Below are 15,672 nucleotides of genomic sequence, written 5' to 3' on the forward strand. Positions count from 1 at the left end.
CTATGCATCACGGCTCTACTGAGGCAACAGAACAGTAGTCACTGCATTCATCACAGGCTGCAATTAAGTCTCCTACTGGTCAGAATCTGGGGTCCCGCAGCAAAGCGTGCTCGACGTGTTGTACAGAAGTTATTCATTCCCAAATATTACATCCTGTGACTGATGCAAAGTTTCCACGCAGATTAAATTGCCAGCAGCGTTCACCTCAACCTTTGCTGCCTTTTTATCAGACTGAATTTGTTCCGTAAGCCCTCTGGAAAAAAATGCCACTGTTCACGTTTTTCGTGAATTTAAGTATTTCCATAGTTCAACAGCTTTTGCCTTAATGGCCTTCGGGTTTTAGTTGAGTTAGCGTATGCAAATAAAATATTTCAGAGTTCTTATTCAGCATCATCTTCTCATCTTAGTTTAGGCGCCTTTGTGTATTACTTGTTATTTATGAGACATAGGAGAGAAAAGACAGCTCTGTATGAAGCTAAAGGAAATGTTTCATCTGTCCTTTTAAGGCATGCATCAGAAAAGATGATTTGCTCTTTGCTTTCTTGTTAAAATACTATTTCACCACTCATGTGACCATTCTGTATGTTATATTAAGCCCTCTGCCCAAAGTCACTTGTGTCACAGAATCATAGAAACACTGACCAGGAGGGACAGCTGGAGGTGATCACCCTTTAGCCTGCTCTTCCCCGAACTAAACATCTAGCTCCCTCAGCGACTACGACTACTCGTGGAATACGTGATCGAAGTCCCCTGCTATCACGACAGTTCAGACTCTGGGCTTCACGCTAAGTGCTTTCTCCCTTTTGTCTCTAGTGCCAGTTATGTAGTGATGTTACCATGGATACCCTGCCTTTATAGCTTACTTCAGTTATAAGACATAATTTGTACATTTTAATTTACTCAGACTAAAACTATTTTACCATAGGTGAAGAAAATAAGGAGGAAACCGGCACAGGTCATGTTTCACTTTAAAAAGGCCAGCCATTTCCAGTTTCTCTCATACTTGCAGTAAAACCATTAATCATCATAAACTCATTTTGTCTAAAAGCAGAGGTAATACATTTTTCCATGTAAATCACTTCATTGCCATGACAGAATGATGTCAGAGACTCTAAATAGGTAATCTAATAAATTTTCCTTTTGGAACATTGTTTAGCATTAAAGGTTACTGCTGGGGGGCAGGGCATGGTGGATGCCAGCTGCCGGTAAGAAAAATTTCGTTTTAATTTTGGTAAAATAGACCTAAATAGTATGTTGACACAGACACACTTTTATGGACTGAGAAAATGGACACATAGCTTAATACTGTAAGAACCCAAGACATTTCTAGAATAAAAATCCAGCTCCAGCTAATAGTAAGATTTTCTGAAATTTGTAAAAGATGATTAAAATAAAAATTAACTTTGCAAGTTGTATAATTTCATTCCTCTTTTTAAGGACAATTTTTAAGCAATAATTCAGTGCTTCATGTTCACACAGTTGAACACACGGATTCTTGTAACTGAAATTAGCTTTGCATCTAATTTGGCTACGTGCATAAGAATTCTCAAACAATGAATCAGTAGTACAGGAGAGAAACAGAATTTTATTTCTCCCCCCAAAAGTAACCAACCTTGCCTGATTTGCAGTCTATACCTTAACCAAAATGCAACTATTTACTGAAATCCTAAAACAGCGTGGTAGAAAAAAATACATATACGGCATCATGGAAAATGGAAAGACTGTGACAAAACTGTCCTGGTTTCAGCTGGGACAGAGTCAGCTCTTCTTTTTAACAGCCAGAAGAGCTCCGTGTTTTGGTTTTAGTCTGAGACTCGCTCTGAGAAGAACGCTGACAGCGCACGGATGTTTATAGTTGGCGCTGAGGTCTCAAGGACTTTTCAGCTGCCGTGTTCTTGCCAGTGTGCAGGAGCACAGCAGGATAAGAGGGAGCATGGCTGGGACGGGGAGTCCATGACTCTCCTTATGATTGTGCTTAGACTTCGGACTGAGGGCCAAACTGGCCAATTAGTATTCCATATCATGCAGCGTCATGCCCAGTATAAAAGTGAGGGTCAGCTGGAAAGAAGGGCTTTTGCTTTTCCGGGGCTCTCATTCTCAGACTCTCGGAGTGCTCTCTCTGTCTCGCTCTCCATTTTCGGGCCTCTCACTCATCTGGGATTGCAGTGTTGGGACTTACCTGTTTTGGGATCATTAGTTCAGGATGAGACGGGTCTTGGTCAAGGGGTGGTAAGCAATTACACCGTACATCACTCGTTCGTATATATTTATCATTGTACATGTATATATACATTCATATATTAGTAGTAGTAGTATTAAATTGTTCTTATCTCAGCCCAGGGGTCTCTTTTTCCTTTTCTCCTTAAATTCTCTTCCTCAACCCGGGGGTATGGAGGAGGGTGAGTGAGCAGCTGTGTGGAGTTTAGTTGCCTGAGTGGCCTGAGCTCCATGGCATGAGCTTTTGTAAACAGCCTGGGCGGCGGAGGGGGAAGAAGTCAAAGCTGTTACTCCCTGTTTCTTTGTATAAGATCTCTCCCAGTCAAGCTTCGGAAGAAATTACTGACTTTGGTTTGATTCCAACTATTTTTATATATATATATATATATATATATTTTTGCTCTTTTTTTACCTTTAGAGAAAACAGATTAAAACAAAAAGTGGGGAAAACAGATCAAAAACTGTGTTTCACAGAGCTTTAATCCCTACTCCTTACTGCAGCAGCAGTCACTCAGTAACCACAGCCCTGCTGGGTAAGGCATAGCAATTCCCTTTCCACACAGTTGATGTAATCAGAGGTGTGCTGCAGCCCACACAGACCAGCTGCAAGGAAAGAAGCAAGTCTCTTTTAAAACAGCCGTTTCATGTACAGATAAAACAGAAAGCTGGATATCCCCTTGGCATTTACGCAGCTCTTAAAATGGGTTTCGCAGCCCCTGATGAGCACCATGGTTGCAGGGTTGCAGCCCTCTCGGCTTCCCTATCAGCTCCTTCAGAGCCAGCTTTTTGTACCTAAGACTCTTACATCTTCACTTACAAATCAGACGCCTCAAAGAAACAAATACTGTCTTGCAGAACACCTAATCTGGGCAGAAGAGAACTAACCCTTGAAAATACAGATTGGTTCATTATTTGTTTCTTTTCGTATTCAAATTATACTTCAACACCTGACTCCAAAGGAGGAGCAATTTTGTCAGGGCAGTTTATGCCTGTAGAACAGTTGAGCGGGTTTGATATTTAACACAAATGTTTTAATCATACATTTTATCCTGAAGCACAGAACACAGTCATGTGAGATGGCATGACTTCATCTCACAGAGCACTGCTGCTGGAAACAGGGATGGTCCCCTTTTCCTCACTTCAGAGCTGCACTCCTACAGCTGAGCTGCCAGATAAGCTCCAGCGTTCAGCTGACCACTGCCATCACTGTCACTGTGTGATCCCCAACCTGATAAAAAGGAACCTGTCAGGAACTAGGTCCTGCCAAGGAAAGGCTCTCCTGGGTATCGGAGAAATCCTCAAGGAAGGGGTAGGGCAGTGTGGGGTGGAAGCAAGGCAGGAGGGTGAGGTGGTGAGACCTCCCATTTTCAGAGGCAGTGAGCTGTTTGGCCAGCTCAGCTGCTTGTGCAAGTGCAGCCTCAGCTCTTCGATCCTGCTAATTTTTAAACTTACCCTATAACTGTTAAGTTTTCTTCTCCATTAAAAACAAACCCCAAAACCTATAGGTTTTAATAGATCTTTAAAGTGATTTGATTCATTGCAACAGGCCAGTTTCTTGGTGAATTCAACCTAATCCCTTCACCAGTGATGTTTATTCATTTTTATTCAGCTTGATTAGCTCACCAATTTTAAATTCCTCTAGATGTGCTCTGAAATACATTTCTAGGGTAAGACTATCATTAACATGTCCTTCCACTAGGAAACTTTAGTACGTAGTACAGAAAAAAAAAAAAACAAACACAACAATGCAGCCATCACCAGTAAAGCATATGAATATACACAGAAAAAAAAAAAAACAGAAATCTTTCTTTTTCCATAAGTCTGCATAGTGTCTGGGAATCCTTCCACCTCTCACATGGCACTTAAAACCCAACCACCTCAGGGACAATCAAACCTTTTTTTTTCCCCTTCCTCTGTTCTTATCTTTCATAAAGAAGAGATTGTATTTCTGTAGTTCTATCTGTGTGTGAGCCCACTGATCATGACAGAAAAGCAAATCAAATAAAGTAGTTCTGCTTTGTTCTGACTGGGATGACATAGTTTCTTTCCGTCTGATGAGCTTTGGTAAGCTTCATTAATTTGTCAATACTGATATGGGAGAAGGGAAAGGAAATAGCTTAATGTGCAGTATCAAGTGCCTTGGATTATCTATAGCTGCATATTGGTTCAGTGGGCTCTTGGAGGATGCCACATAAATGACAACAACCCTCGGTAGCTGGGATCAGGGTAAGTTGGGTAAGTCAGGATCTGGGTGGTATAACACCCCAAAACAGAATCTTTATTGCTGACTCCCAAGAGACACAGAATCAGATCAAAAAAAAACAACATTGACTCAAACAATTACGAATTGCTCCCACTAAAACATGTTAAAATCAAACACTGTGTTCTCAAGTGCTGTTTCCCTGTGTGACTCCCTTTATCAATCCATAGATTTTTCCATTATCTCATTCTCACTGTAAAAACTATTATCAACTTTTCCTGTGTTTGCATTGTTCTTTCCCTTCTATGTTCTCCTTGCTCATGCAAAGCTTGACTTCTTTCTTTAAAAAATGGTCTCTTCTGGTAATGGAAAGCCCTTTGCTCCAGACTATTTAAGTAATGTTTAGTACCTGCCTCATACTTGGATGCTCAATTCTCTTAACTTCTAGTATTTTCTAGCTAAAAAATAAAAAGTCATCATTTTTCCCTAAAATGGCACCCTAAGTAATTATGTTCCATCTAAATTATTTTTCAAGCTCTTCACCTTTCTGCCCCTTTGAAGAAGGGAATATAAAATGGAATTCAGTAATTGAAACAATTATTCACTTGAGCAATATGTTAATGTAATGTTTAAGTGATATTGACAATAGTAACACAAAGCGTATGCACACATTCTCCAATTGCATTCAATTCAGGAACAGACTGCAGCTGACAACCTTGTATTTACTTTAAGAAAACTGAGTATTCATACTTTTATACTCCTTCATGTTGATAAAGGTAGTATGTTTTTTAAATTCATTCATTTATCATTAGATAAATACGGGGCCCGTATTTATCTAAAGCCATGCTAAAGGCTGACAAAATAAACCTGCCAGCTATGGATGTATTAAATTCCTTCTAATTCCCTCAACCTGCTACATGTGTCTCACTCTAATAATGTTCTGCCAGGTGCACTGCAGCAAGCCAAAGTATAGCATTAACCAATTTGCAAGACTGTTACACGCAGCGTTTGCTGAAGTAAAATTTCTTTCCTGTGTTTCTGACATCCCAGTGGCTGCACTGCAGAACGGCTCCAACCACTGCACTTACAGGTGACAACATGCTGATATCTTATTTAAATTCTGCAAGGGCACCATGTATTTGAGCTATGAGGCTGAATTGCTCTTTATTCCAAGACAACCAAGAGGTCTTTTGGAGAAAAGGATGTAAATTGTGTGGGGGAGGAAAGAACACGGACTAGGTTTCATTTGCTCGGAAAATTGTATTGCACTCCAAAGAAACAAAGCAGACTTCAAAATAGTCTCGGTCAACCACAAAACCTCTTGTCCAGATGCTTAACCTCTGCCAGCAATGCTGCTACAACTTACCAGGTGCTTCTTCCAGAACATGACTCCCAGCATAAAATGCTACCATTAACGATTATTTTCCTTGTCAATAACAATAATGTATCAGACCTCTTAAATGTCCACCTCTTCCCCTTATTCATCACCTCCTGAACAAGATACTAGAACTCTTAATATATACGTATGTAAACTGGTACAGCCTGATCCCTCATTCAGCTAGCAACATCCATTTCCATTCCATTTACCCTTTCCTCCACAAACGCATTCATGCTATCTTTCACACTGCATTACGGACAAACTGAAACAAAACCCTTCCAGGCTTGTCTGCAGTGTCACTTCTCGACGCTCATTTTCTCACCCTTTTTTCAGCATCTACCATGACAGCTCCTGCAACCTACCAATTGTATATACATGGAGAGGTTGCAGCCATTTCTGTTACTTATGCAGCATTCACATCTTTTCATTAAAAAGATAAAATCAGACAACATGCAGCTGTTCACACAGCTGGCTTATGAAAACATTATTTTCTCTGCCTTTTGTTATATGAGCTCTCTACAACATCTCCAAGTACATCTTATAACAACTCCATCTTCCTGTCTTGAACACTGAAGTTCTTGTCAGGGCCTCTAGCGCACTAATAGTCTTAACAGCCCTGACCAGCCTCACCTGGGGCTCCACACACACCTCTGCCCACGGGCTGGGAGCTCTATTTAAGCCCTGCCCAGGGCCATCACTCTCTGCCTGAGCTTGGCTGTCACAGTGCTGGTCTCCAGCTCTGCCACGGCCACGGACCCTGTTGATCCCAACCCCTGGGCTGGCTTGACCTTGGACTTCCCTCGTCACTGTGAGTTTGTGTGACGATCTAGACTCGGTTGAACCTGACCCCAGCAAGCCTATGGGTCTGCCTTGCTTAAGCCTCTCCTGGCCCTGCCCTGCCAGCTGGGTGCCTGCCTCCCCTGCCCCAGCTTGCTGGCCTGAAGGGGCAGCCAGCACTCATGGTACCCTGCCAGCCCTCTAGAAAGGACTGTTACCCAATTCTGCTGTGATGAAGATTTCTAGACCCTATACTAATATGGTTCATTTTTTTAAAAAAAAAGGAAAATTACTTCCCAGGCAATGAGTAAGCAAAGCAGTTCCATTGCAGTACTGAATTTAGACTACTGTTCCTCTGGAAACTGGTGAACCTCTTACACCGAGTTTGTTTCGTGTCTGGCACAGCAGGGTCTACGAGAGGTGTTACCCTTATATGAATAAATAACAATGCAACTCTGGAAAGTCAAAAAGAAAGGACCTCATCCCTCATTTAAGTGAGCTTGAAAACTTAGAGAAATGTTCTCTGTTGAAAAAACTGTATCTACAAATAGCAAGAATTTTAAGTGCTCTATTATGTGACCACTGTATTGCAAGCAAAGCTCTAGCTGGTGGCACTGAACTGCACTGTCAACATCAGAGAAAAAACTGTCACTGTTTGCTTACGTTTGGGGAATGCAGATGATTCACTTTTAAGAGAAGTCATTCTTGTTTTCATTTCATCCTGTGGCTTCATCTAAGCTACTTTCAGCTTGAAGATTGTCCTGTGCTGAACTTGCCAAGTTTCTCGCATTTGAAATCTACCACCTGCCAGAATTATGCATAAAACCAATGCCTCACACCACACAGCAATATTCAACAATACATCTCTCTCACTTTTTCAACTAGTCATTTGAATAATAAGTATGAGGTTCACTTACAAAATCTATTAGAAAATTTAAAGGTAGGTATTCGCCTGAGAAATCTGTAAAATTTTCCAAGGGCAGATATCTGACTACAGTAGCACTGAAGCATGTGCTGCAAAAAAAAAAAAAAAAAAAATGCAGACTGCTGCTGCATTAGCACACAAAGCAGGAAGCTTTAGCATTGACTTTATTTAAATTCAATTACATTTCACTTCATCTTCTTCAAAAAGTCACACATTATGGAAGCTGTGAATTCACTCATGCCTAGGGAAATTATGAAGACTCCAGAAGTACCGGGAGATTGTTATCTCTGGAAACTGATCCTTTTTTCTGCATCTCAGACTAATCCTTTTTCTGCATCTCAGACTACTCTTCCATCTTGAATTGTATTCAAACACACGTGTGCAAGGAATTCATCTCACTTTTAGTTCTGGTGTAGAGATGAACACCATTAAGACGAAAAAAGACGAGAATGGGATAGCTGTTTTAGGAGTCCTGCAAGTCATGCAAATGAATAAACTAATAGTAACATCTTATTTATGCTTACTAATTTGCTTTAGGTTTCTTTACAGAAACGCAACAAGACAGAATGTTTTATACTTGACTTCCACTATTAGCACAGCTCTGATGCCGAGAGAAAGTTTTGTAAAGAAATGTTCAAAAGGAAACTCCTCTAAAACTGGTATTTTGGATTGGCTTTAATCTGTTAACGCTGCTGCAAATGATTAGCTGTTATGTTTGGGTTTTTTTTTTTAATAAAGAGTGATTTGAAAATAACTTTAGCTTCAAAAAAGAAAATTCTGGCCTCAAACACTCATCTAGAGACTGAAGCCCTACCTTCCCTGTTAGCAACATCCTCCATAGTGAGGAACAGAAATCCTTTCCTTAAAGAAACTCTGTTCCAGAAATCCGCAGCTGTTTTCCTGGCTCCAGACAAAGAATTGGATGTGAAAAGGAAGTAGCCAGTGCTGCTGCAGCTGGGAACCACCATGAAGGTGCCCCTGCGGCAGCAGCAACTTTCAATTTCATTGAAATACTCAGAACCTAAGGGCAACATTCAGCTGTTCTTTGCAAGGGCAGGTGTGGTGAGGGTGTTTTATGGGGCCATTTCATTTTTTTCTAATTTTTAGTTTAAATTATAAACTTTGCAAGTTCATGGATGATACTACATACCTTACTCATAAACCCCTGTTAGGCCCTGCTACCAAAGTTATTTCAGTAAGATTATATATTGCACCCCCAAAAGAAATTAAGACAACACCAGAAGAAAATCATTGTCAACTTTGCAATCCTAGGATTTTGGCAGATCTGACTCACAGAGAAAATGTAAAGCCTTTCCCCTTTCAATCTCTCCGTCTCAAACTTCTTCTTTAGCTAGTATTTTTTTTTATACATTTTTTTTTAAAGACTGTGCTAGTAACATGAAGCAAAGCAACACATCTTCCATGTAAGAAAGTCTGGAACACATTGACAACAACTAGCATTACAATGGCAGACACACAAAATCTTTACAAAGAAAATCACTGTACATCAGAAACCAACCTTCCTCTTTCTTCCCCAGAAGACATCACCGTGAGTTACAGGTACAAATTCTGTTTCAGAACTGAAATCTGGAGACTTTAAGCTATGCATTTTTATTGATGAAAAGAAGACTTCAGTGTAAGCTTGTAATGAAAAAAAAAATGATCCCATTAATTGCACACAGGACAAAGTGAACTAGGACAGTGGCTTGCACTGCCAATAGCAGCAGAATTTAGCCGAGATGTACATGGACAGTACGACACTGAAGAAGCAGTAGTGGGTGTAAGTACAAAAGAACCTACATTATACAAAGATAAATTAAGAGAGATAAAAATTTACTGGGAAAAGTAAACAGTTTCCAAATTTGTGTGCTGTGAGCAGAAATTTAAGGATCATGGTGATATAACTAACAGGAGTTTTGCATACGCAAGAGTTAGAGAGGCCTGGCTTTCCGCTGATCTGTGTCTCCAAACTGCAGCTGAAGCTTTTTCAGCTTTCGGGGCATTTAATTTCAGGACTAAGATGTTGGTATTATCCTGTTATTGGGATTTGTGATACAGTTTTCTGTATGATCATCATCCAGTAGACTGTAAAGTCTATTTATTTAGGCAGTGAGTCTGAACACGTTGTTATTAGTCCAAGCTTCTGGCAGGACTTTTTCCTGGAGGTTAAATGGCATCTTTCCAAATTGCACCTTGGCAGAGATTTTGGCTGTGCTTAGACCCATGGGACTTCCTTCTTTTTGTATTTCTAAGTCATTAAGCAACAATAAAATCTTTATGATATCTAATGTCTTGAATTTTACAACAATTATTTTAGTAGTATGATGATAACATAGTTTATAATGTCTTTTAAATTTTGTTCCCACATGCTGCATTACCTTCCAGCTTACGTGTCGACAATCTCTAGTCTTTACATATTGACAACAGGGACTCTGCACATGCTGAGTGTGGGACCTTCCTACACCAGGACAGGGCATGTAGTATTTTGATACCAATCCTTACCATAAATAATGTCAGAGAACATAGTAACTGCTATAGATTTTTTTTTTTAAGCTTGTTTGCAAAGGTTGGAATAATGCAGTAGTATCTAAGACTAACTGAAACATCTGTATACATGCTAAAGTGAGACAGTTTTGATTTACAGCAGTTTTATGGCAAACTAAAAAAATAATTCTAGGGAACACAGGTGGCAGAGTTACATTCTCAATTCTAGGGTTGAAAAGCCAGCTACGGAAATAAGCTCCTCCTCTTCCTCCCCCAAGTGCCCCCTGTGTAAGTCTGAAGCAGTTAGAAGACTCTGTGTTTGGAGTTTGAGTCTGAAGAAATGATAAATGTTTAAAACGAACTATTTCTGACGGCACTAAACAGAAATGCACTATATAGTAAATAATAAATATGAAGCTTCCCTGCTATTAGGCCTATGCACTTCAATGCAGAGACAGAACATAGGGTTTGGAATACCTGAACACTTGGCCATTAAAGCAAACAGGGGACACATTCAAAACTCAGTCCATGTGTCAACCTGACAGCAGCCAGAAGATTTCTGCATGCAAAACATAGGAGCATCTGGCTATCAACAATATTTAAGACCTTACCTATTGATCTCTTTCATCTGCTTAAATAACTCAAGATGTTAAGATGCCAAAAAATGGTGATTAAAGATCCCATGCATATAAACTTACTAAGCAGTGAAGAGAGGATATACAAACACTATGAAACAAAACCAGCCGCAGAGTTCCCTTATAAATAACTGACTGAAAACCTGGAAAGACCAGAAGCTTGACTGCCAGAAATGGAGGGCAGTATGGCTTATGAGAGAGACAGAGACAAAGAGAGGAAAACACATTTTGTTACTTTGTCAAGAACAATATCAAGAAGAGAATTGTTGCAAGGGAGAGAGAAGGAACTAGAAGATAGGAAAACGTGTCTGTGATTCTACTACACGTTTCAAAACAAAATTATCAAGTCACCACATGGAATACTGCATTCAGCTCTGGATGTCCCCAACACAAGAAGGACATGGAGCTACTGGAGTGGGTTCCGAGGAGGGCCACAAAAATGATATGCGGGGTGGAGCACCTCTCCTATGAAGACAGGCTGAAAGAGTTGGGGTGTTCAGCCTGGAGAAGAGAAGGCTCTGGGGTTGTTACCGAAAATCCGGAATAAGAAATTATCAACACAATGGGATGTAGATAAGCAGGACACTTCTTTATTGCGGCGCCAGGTGCACGGGGGATATCTCCTCCTAGCGTGAGCACCTTGCACCGAAGTCAACTTCTTATATAGAGCTAACATATGCAATCCATTAGTAAATCATACATAAACATATAAATTCCCGAAAATCATTAGCATATTCTCGTCCCATTTCTGATTTTATGCCATCAAACTTAGAATCATCGAGAAATGAGTCTGGGGTGCAATATAGGTAGGTGGTCTGTGAGTCGGTGGTCGCGATCTCCCCCTGCCGGAATTACCTTTTGCTTAAGTTCACGGTTTCTGGCAGGTACCCATAGACCATTATGAAACTGTTACGGTTGGCTTTCCTCATCTTCATTAATCTAGACCTTGATAGCTACATGCATTCTTCTAGTTCTATGTAGGTATCATAAATCAGTTTACAAATCAACTTGTGCTTTGTACTACATGTCCTTACTGGATGATTCTGACCGATCCCTTTGGTCCTGGTACAGGGCTATAGGAGTCTCATAGCAGCAGTTTCATAGCAGCATGTGTTTACTATACGAGCATACTTTTCATTAAAAGATTTCTTATAATTCTATACTATTAAAATCAACTACTAACTAGTTTATAATTAAAAACTATTGATTAAACTTTAATTACCAAAAATTCTAAGTATCAGTAACAGGGTAATCTCATTGTAGCCTTCCAGTACTTAAAGGGGGCCTACAGGAAAGCTGGAGAGGGACTTTTTACAAGGGCATGTCGTGATAGGACAAGGGGCAATGGCTTTAAACTGAAAGAGGGCAGATTTAGATTAGATATAAGGAAGAAATTCTTCCCTCTGAGAGTGGTGAGGCACTGGCACAAGTTGCCCAGAGAAGTTGTGGCTGCCCCATCCCTGGAAGTGTTCAAGGCCAGGCAGGATGAGGATTTGGGCAACCTGGTGTAGTGAAGGGTTTCCCTGCCGATGTCAGGGGGTTGGAACTAGATGATCTTTGTGGTCCCTTCCAACCCGAACCATTCTATGATTCTATGAATATTACTTACAAGTATAAGCCAGTTTGAAGTTCTCTAACAAGGACCTATAGTCTCTGCAAAATTCACATTTCACATACTAAATCCCTATAGCAGATTAGTTTAAGTTAGAAGCTGGAGGGCTTCACAACATAAACCAACCTAATTGCTACACTAACTAGGCAACTTAGACTATGCAAGCCTTATCTTACCTTTATTCATTTTTAAGAGAGCAAGACAGAAATCAAGTCCCCACATCTACTTCTATTCTTCCAGAAACAATTCAACTATAGCAAGGACACTATCTTTATCCTGTACCTTTCTTCCCTTTTTAGTACTAGCATAGAAATTTTATGCCTTGAAAATGAGATGTAAATAGAAATAGCTATTATTCTGTGTCAGGAGCAGAGAGATGACATTAGAAGAGAAGCCAGACTAAATTAAGTCTTGACCTATACCACACTGTGATGTTATCAAAACCTGGCTCTGTGCCAAGTAGTCTCAATATCGCCCCTGCAATCTAAATTTGGCTATTAAAAAATATACTTGTCCATAGGAAAGAAGGAAAGCAACACACAATTGTTGATAACCTTTCTAAGTTTACAGAAAAGTAATAAGGCATTATTTTATTAGATGAAACAACTAATACCATTAAGACTGAATAATATATAACTTTAAAAAACAACAATAAAAGAGAAGCAGTGATTTCCAATCAAAGCTGTAATTCTATTCAGTCTTTCTAAGGTCATGCAAGTGTCATTCCCACAATGAGACCTATTATTCACTATTATTAGGGGCTCTGCCTGGGTGCAGTGTGGACTGAGATAATGAGCTAAGAGGAGAACAGAGGAAGAAGAGGAGGAGGAAAAGTTCTTTTTTTGTTGTTGAGGGCTTTTCAAAAGCCTTTGACTAGATGTTCTGAATCATTTGTCTAAAATCATTAGACTAAAAAGTATTAAAAGTACGATCAAGCAGCACTGCAAATGGCATACATAATCTTAAACAACACACATGCTTATTTATCAGATCAAAACCATCTATAGAAAGATCTCATCTCCCTTTTCCTGACTACACCTTCAACAGTACAGACCAGTAAAGCTCTATACTGATGAAAGTTATGTCTATACCAGCACAGCTGCCAAGTGTCTTTCACAGCCACCAAACGTGAATGCAACCTTCTCCCATCAAGGTGATTCTAGGTTCAGAGAAAAACTTACGAGACAAAATCACAAGGAAAAAGCTTCATCAGGAAGATCAGGAGATCATTTAGGCAAAACTCCTACTGAATTCCTCAGAGACCACAAAAATCCAAATGTGTGTGTGGAACATCCTGTATGTCCTCTTTATAGCAACTTTCACAAATGGGAAAGCTATCATGAACTCCTCTAAGGCTTCTCTTTTTTTGACTGAATACCACCCTAACTCTTTTCTAATAGTCTAGTTCATAAAAAAAGGAGCAAAATTTGAGAAAGAAACCAGAGAGAAATTGAGAATTGCTGATTAATGAAAAAATAAAGCTAAGAAATTTAAGTGAAACCTTCTGTTTCCCTAACTCTTCAGCCATTGTCAGGAAAAAAACAAAACAAAACTACCTGTCCCTATGGATCAATAAATCTTAATTAATTTGTTTCTGAGCATTCAGAGACCCTGCGATGACACATTTACTTAATTTCATTCAGGAAATTTTAAGTTATCAAACTTGATTTCTGTAATTAAAACAATACTCATTAAAATGTAATGCGTAAATGTGTAAGTGCATTTTCACCACTCAAAAAGCTTTTGCTGAAAAAAGAATTTATAAAGCAGTTCTAAGAAGGATTATTTGACAATATGGGAAAACCTTAGCTAAACAGTTTTACAAAGTTTTAGTGCATTAAAGGTTGAAATGTCATGTGAGCATCCAGCATGGGAACAATGAATTTGCTCTGAGCATTAGAGTTACTGCCAACTCCAAAGGAAAACTTGAATCAATAACCTAAGCTTCAACTTCCTGGATGAGAAAAGGCAAGGCATGGTTTCATAAAGGTTTTTTTTTTTTAAAAAAAAAAAAAAAAAAAAAGCTGGACAAGAAAATCTGAGAATATCATCAAGACAAAGCAAGCAGCACAGAACGAAACCTTGTTCCTTGGGAGTTCTAAGAAAGGATGTTTTATTCAGGAGGGCACTATCACTGTGCCTCTTTGGCCTGATCTCTCCTTATCTTGTGCGGGCTTATCAATTTTTAGAAGCAAATCCTGTAGGACTTCTGCCAGACATCAAGTCATATGCTCTTAGCCCAAGTGTGCTGACAAAAATTTGGCGGTAATACTAACATACACCTGAAAAGTCCTTGTGAAAAATGCAGCAAGTAACAATTCTAATGACTTTGTGGAAGGACAGATCACCCACTGTGTCACCAAGGTTACAGAAGATGATAAACATAAGAGGGGGAAAAAGAATTCTGGAAAAAGGATGCTTTGGGTTGCACTCTCCCAGCATAAATTTGGAAATCTGCCCTGAAAACACAATGTCTCATCTCATCCAGAGACATCAGAAGAACATACAGTTAGTTAAGCATCTACTCTTTGTGTGCCATTCCTGGTTCATTCCTTCTAGGACCGATCTATGGTAGCAAAAAACAGTATATGCATTGTTTCATCCCAGGCAGGATAGTTCTGAGCTGAGTGGAACTGAATGCAAAGAATTCATGGCACCGATTGATCATCTTATTTTAGAAAGGCTTTTCTTTCAGTGGCTGCTCACTTGCTTGTTTTATAAGGATTAGCATCTTTATTCTAAAGGGTTTAGATGTTACGTATATAAAGGAAGGCGTGCACAAACAGTAAAAATCTGCAACTGGTGCTTGTGTTACTATCCTCCTGCGCATTGACATGGGAGAGACTTCAGTTATAGCAAAGCCCCTAGAGACACTAGATAGGATTTTATACTCCTTTTTCATTTGGAGAAGTGAATACTTGCTTCTAGACAGAGCCTTGAGTAGCCTGATCTAGTTGAGAGGCGTCCCTGCCCATGACAGGGAGGTTGGATTAGATGATCTCTAAGGTCCCTTCCAGCCTATGCCATTCTATGATTCTAATGCAGAAATAAATGACCTACTACACCTGCAAAACAGTGCCTGTCTTCTTGAAGAAGGCAATCTCAACTGTAGATGTCTGTAAGAGCAAAAACTTCAGCGGAAGAGAAAACAAAAATGTGCATATTGAAATTCCTACAAGGGAGAGACAGCAGTTCTTCCTCAGCAGGGATGTCAGTATGCAATGAGAATGAGTCATTATGATGCAGCTCTGTGATTCAGACAATTCAAAGCCACTCTGGGATGTCAGATCACCAACATATTTTTTGCTCTGCGTGAATCCATACAAAGACAAAAAATATTCTCCAGCTCTTAATAGACTCCCACATCTCTACCAACTTTCTGATAAGTTTTTTCTTTTATTTTCCAAATTTGTTACTGCAAATCTGGTTTTAGCCGACTTCTGA

This window comes from Tauraco erythrolophus, chromosome 2, assembly GCF_009769465.1.
Source record: "Tauraco erythrolophus isolate bTauEry1 chromosome 2, bTauEry1.pri, whole genome shotgun sequence".
NCBI classification, from domain to species: domain Eukaryota; kingdom Metazoa; phylum Chordata; class Aves; order Musophagiformes; family Musophagidae; genus Tauraco; species Tauraco erythrolophus.